Below are 6,000 nucleotides of genomic sequence, written 5' to 3'. Positions count from 1 at the left end.
TTGATAAAAATCAATACCGCTTACACACATACACACACACACACACACGCATGCACACACAAACACACACACACAAACGCTTAAATATATATATAAAATCAACCATAAAAAATGATTCAGGTATGTAACCTCCCACTCTACGCTTGCATGGCTCAGCCTGTGTTGATACCACCGGAGTGCTGTTTACATTTGTCCTCGTTAAACAACACATTAATGCAGCCTCCATGCAGATGAGAAACCCAGAGGCTTATGAGTTCATTGATTTTCATCAGACAAAGACCACAGATTTATATGCAGCGGGTTGACCTTGGCTGGTGAAGGAGAAAACGTGTCACTTTACCCTGATACTATTAAAAGTCCTCATATGCATTAAGTAGGGTATTGTACTACACTAACAAATAGTTTCATTAGTACAGTGTAAAATAATCACAGAAATGTTTCTTGGTTAGGACTATAGATAATTGAATATATTGCAAAAAAATATTGAATAAATCTATTTTTATTAGTAAAACTTTATTAAAATCAGCAATATGTAAAAGAACACATCAGATCCCCATCTTTCCCAAAGGGGTTCCTTTTCTGCGGTATCAGTATTGTCTCCCTGGGTGTTGCCTGGGAGATGCTGAGCTGTGTGTGTGAGTCAGAATGGGCTTTGCTGCGGGGGGACGGTGGTGCGGAGACTTAAGGGCCGTTCACACCAAGAACGATAACGATAACGATAACTATAACGATAACGATAAAAGCGTCCACATTGGCCAACGATAAGAAAAGTCTCTCCTCATGTTAATGAATGTGATGGTTAGAACATTATTGGTTCTGATTGGCTGTTAGCTTTTTATCGTTCTCAAAATCGCTCTGATAGTGATCAATAACGATATCGTTCTTCATGTCGTTATCGTTATAGTTTGTGTGAACGTTGTCATTCATATTAACGAGAGCGATATGTGTTTATAGTTATCGTTATCGTTATCGTTCTTGGTGTGAACGGGCCTTTATCCCGGAGGTGATGAGGTGACCAATGTCCTTCCCCTGGGGGACGGCAAACGAGGACCGCCGCTGGACAGATCTGTGGTGGAACGGAGTTGTGCTCATCTTAGTGAGCACACCACCCTGACTAGTCCAACTATTCACCTACCTTCATTATTCATGTTTCTCTTTCACACACACACACACACACACACACATTCAAATCTAAAGACGAAAGCAGGTTTTCTTACATTTTTTGATTTTGTTTATTTTGAAAAGTACCTTGTGTCAAGAAAAAGGAGCAGCAATGCACTTACACTGTCATATAAGTACACCACACACACACACACACACACTGTCTCACACACACACACACACACACACACACACACACACACACACACACACACACACACACACACACACACACACACACACACACACACACACACACACACACACACACACACACACACACACACACGGATTATACTGCTGGTTTAGCACTGGAAGACATGGTTAAGACTGACAAAAACATGTGTGGCATGTGACTCTTACCCTGTGTGTGTTGGAGCGAGTCAGCACCACATCCAGGGCCTGGATTGCCATTGACGGAAGGATGGAAGTACAGGTGGTCAATAGAACAGTAAGCCACACCACAGGGTCTCCAAAGGCATTTATTGACACTCCTGCCACAAAAACAGAATGTTTCATTTGACGTTAATGAAGATTCATCGAGAAGGAATCCAGAGCTTGTAAGCATTTTTAGAGTGTGTATGTCTGTGTGTGCAAGTGGGTGTGAGAGTGAAAGACAGAGACAGAGACAGAGTGTGAGTGTGTGTGTGTGTGTGTGTGTGTGTGTGTGTGTGTGTGTGTGTGTGTGTGTGTGTGTGTGTGTAAGTGGGCATGAAAGAGAAAAGGAGAGACATAGAAAAAAAGAATACAGTAGATAAAGAATAAAGAATATGAACAATTATAAAACGTTTGCTCTTTATACCATGAGGAATGTTTTTGCTCAGAAAGGCAGATCGTATTACTGTAATGCAAGTTGATGTTATAGCATTCTGTGCTGGAATAGACACTCAAGATCAACATACAAAAACTGTTATGTTAGGGACAGTATTAAAAACATACATTAAACCATTTCACCTTGAGAGGTAATGGTCTTTAACTTTAGAGGATTGTTTTTTTTTTTTTATCAGTTATTGGCTGTTATCTGCTCTCAGCAACTTGGTAATCACACATCCACCATCCTGTTCACACATGCAAACAAACATTTTTTACATCATACCTGCAACAGAGTATCATGCCTAATTCCAAGTACCCCTCGAAATTATATTCTCTTCAAAAGAACTGTGTTTGTGAGTGTGTGTGTGTGTGTGTGTGTGTGTGTGCCCGTCATGGAAAACAGTTTTTCTTGAAGAAAGCAGTGTTTGAGCAGCTGTCGACTACAGCCATTCAGCAAGGAATGCAAAATGCCTATAAACCAGATTTGTATGCATATCAAGATCCCTTTCACGCCTTACCGATCTGGCTCCAGGAGGCTGGTGGCTGGTTTTGACTGCAGCACATTTAAGGACCTCAAGGCCAGCTGCAACGTGGAGGTCAACCCCCCACTACTTGGCATCCCTCGACCTGCAGTCCACTACATGTACAGTAGCTGTAGGATACACTTAGATGTTGATGTAAGTGAGTTTGTATGTGTGTGTGTGTGTGTGTGTGTGTGTGTGTATATGTGTGTGTGTCCGTGTGTGTGTGTGTGTGTGTGTGTGTGTGTGTGTTAGGCTCATGGAAAACTACTTAGGAACCCATTAAATCCAGGCTGAAAACATTCCCATTTGACCAGCCTCTCAGATCAGCCTTAGTCGAGCCTTAGAGTTTTACTGTATTTCCTTTCTGTGACAACACCTGGTCATCTTATTACCTCCGCCAAGGAGGTTATGTTTTCATCAGGGTTTATTTGTTTGTTTGTTTGTCTGTTTGTTCACAAGATAACTCAAAAAGTTATGGATGGATTTCGATGAAATTTTCAGGGAAGGTCTGAAGTGAACCAAGGGAGAAACATTTAAATGTTGGGAGTGATCCGTATCACCGCCTGGATCCAGGAGGTGCTTATGTTTTCACTTGGCGGAGGTCTGCGCTCTCTGAGTGCTTTTCTAGTTTTATTTCTAACATTATTCTATCAACACATCTTCATCGATAGTGTGACCTTTTTTTATTTATTTATGTTATATCATTAAGTTTATTATTTTTTTTGTACTTTGACTTTTAACCAAAGCGACTTACAACATGGTAAACGTTTTAAGCTTTCTGAAGCAATTCTAATGTGTTTGTTTACATGCATATGCACCGTCTGTTGTGACAGTCAAATTTCCTTCGTGACGGATGAAGTATTTCTTATTTTATCTTATCTTATCTTCTCTTATCTTATGTCACTCTTATGTGGATACCTTCAAGTACGTTTCTTTATATACTACAGTCATTCAGTCAACTACATTCCTGATATCTTGTTCACTTTATGTAATAAAGTATTTTATTTGTATTGTATTATTTGTAATCCGTCGGATTGTAGAGGTGAGGGAGATAAATTGATTTGGTTCTGCAGGGAGAGAGGGAGAATGATGAGAACAAACTAAAGTTTTGCAAAACAACACCAAAGGAAAATAGTCTGCATTAATAGACTGCATTTTAAAAAACAACATCCATACCTGCTCAACTGTTCACTGGTGAAAATGCACCTAGTCCATGTCTTTTCCACCAAAACATGAAAAGCATCCAAAACGCCTAAACCACGATTTCTAAAACAGACCAATAAAACCCTCTCAGTGACCTCACAGCAACATTTGGAGATTAATCATGAAGCTATGATGCAAAATATTGTAGATGCAAACCTTCTTGGAAGATTTTTTCTTGGTCTTGGTATTTGCTCGATCCTTCCCTTCATCCTTTGACTGCTGGGAGTGTGCAGGGGTCACAGCAGCATGTAACTGCTGCCTCATCACTGGATTCGCAGCTGGCAGGCGTGGTCCAGAGAGTGGCTCAAGCCTAGTAGACCTAGGGACCGCTGAAACAGTGCTCGTCATGGTGCATGAGTCCATTGTAGCAGCCATGGAGGGTATCTGGTAGAACCTCTCTGCATCGCCACGAAAGGCCTGTCCATCCCGTGGAGCACCGCATATATTCCCAAACAGTCCTTCTTCAGTCATCTCCCTCAGGATGCTCATCCAGTCTGTGACACAATTGACCAGAGACACTGTGTCCGGGTACTCAGACTCCAACTCGAGCAACATTTGGCAGAAGTGAGCAGCGTGTCTCAGCCCTTTCAATCCTGTGGGGTGAGATGAGAGAAGGAGAAACGGCGAAAGACAACAGATGTACCTGAAATTAGAGCATCTGAGAGAAAATACTGTATGTTTCTAGATCAATGCTAAAGTTGTTTGTGTTTCTTTTGTTTGATCTGTAAAGTAGGATGTACCAAAAGTTTCTCGCATCTTCGCAACGGTCTCCTGGCGACATTCAAACGAGCCGTGAAAACCACGGGAAGGCGGGGGCGCCAACACCATAGCAAGGTGGATACGCCAGTCTCTGCTACAGGCCTGTAAGAATCCATACACCAAAACCTCAGTTTTTAACAGGTCATCAAGGTCTGAATCACTTTACTGTATACATTTGTGAATGTTCAAGAATAAAAATAAATAAATAAAATGTTCAATAATAAATAGAAATCAATAGTAAAACAAGTTAAAAACTGATGAAACTAATATGAAAAGTTTAAATTATTTTCTCTGATTGCAGTATGCACTGTGAATAACAGCAGTCCCAGTGAGTAATAGTGTTCAGCGTGCTCCAAGACCATGAATAAGTTCATATGACCACTCACAGAGGCCATGGAGGGGATCTCTCCCAACTGGACTTGATAGTAAGTCTTCAGGGGATCCGCTTCCTCGACACCATCAAAGCATCTGAAGGAACCATGAATGATACAGCATTCATTAATCAAACAAACCAAACAAAATAAACAAACAAACAACAACAAAGAATGACAGGAAACATTATGGTGAGGTACAGCAATGTCTTTTGACTGTGTTTGAGTTTTATGAAGCTGCGGATGTGTGCCTACCCTTTCATCCAAAGAGACGGTTGAATTCCGACAAAGCTACCGAGAATGAAGGCATGGTGCATCAAGTCCCGCCTCATAGCCAGGTCCAGAGCTTCCTATAAAACAGATAATGGTTTACTATGACAACTTACATAATGGACAGATGTACAGACAGGCGTGACATCTGCTCTGTCTCAGAGTTTCAGCATTTTAACATAAAAATCTATAAGCCTGAGCTTCATGTGTATGCACATGGTCTGTGATATATATACATGTGTGTATGTAGAGGAGCATACCTCAGCCTTGCCAGCAATAAGGGCCATAGCTATGCTGGTGGTTCCTGCCACGGGTCTTGAGGCTGCCTTGGCAAAGGTTTTAATTTTCAGCATCAGCAACTCAGCAATGTCACTGCCACTGACCACCTGGAATAATATGCATTTTTAATTAAATTATTGAATTCTTCAAATCCTTCTTACAAATATTCTCTTTTGTGCACAGACATGGTGGGAAATTAGCAGCTATTAATGAAGTAATGCCATTGTTGTGATTGAATAAAGTACGACATTACATATTTTCCTCAGTCACACCCTTCCATATCCATAACCACACACACACACAAACACACACACACACACACACACACAAGGACATGAAAGACTGTACGCATTTCTGGAGAGGCAGACTTACTCCGCCCATCTTGCAGACTAGAGCCAGGAGCCCCCAGCTCAGTCCAGGCCCGTCCATCTCCGGAAACCTCTCTGCCAGTAGAGAACGCTTCCACTCCATCATGGCCACGGAATACACCTCCATCACAACAGGGTTGCAGCTGCAATAACATTTGGGTAAAACACCAAGTATGCACATGCCATGACAACACCATGACAAAAGGGTTTCACAACTCACGGCATAAAGGCTCCAGAGATGTCCATATCCAT

This window comes from Sardina pilchardus, chromosome 15, assembly GCF_963854185.1.
Source record: "Sardina pilchardus chromosome 15, fSarPil1.1, whole genome shotgun sequence".
Lineage (NCBI taxonomy): Eukaryota > Metazoa > Chordata > Actinopteri > Clupeiformes > Clupeidae > Sardina > Sardina pilchardus.
The sequence above is the reverse complement of the archived record's forward strand: the minus strand, read 5'-3'. Positions refer to the sequence as shown.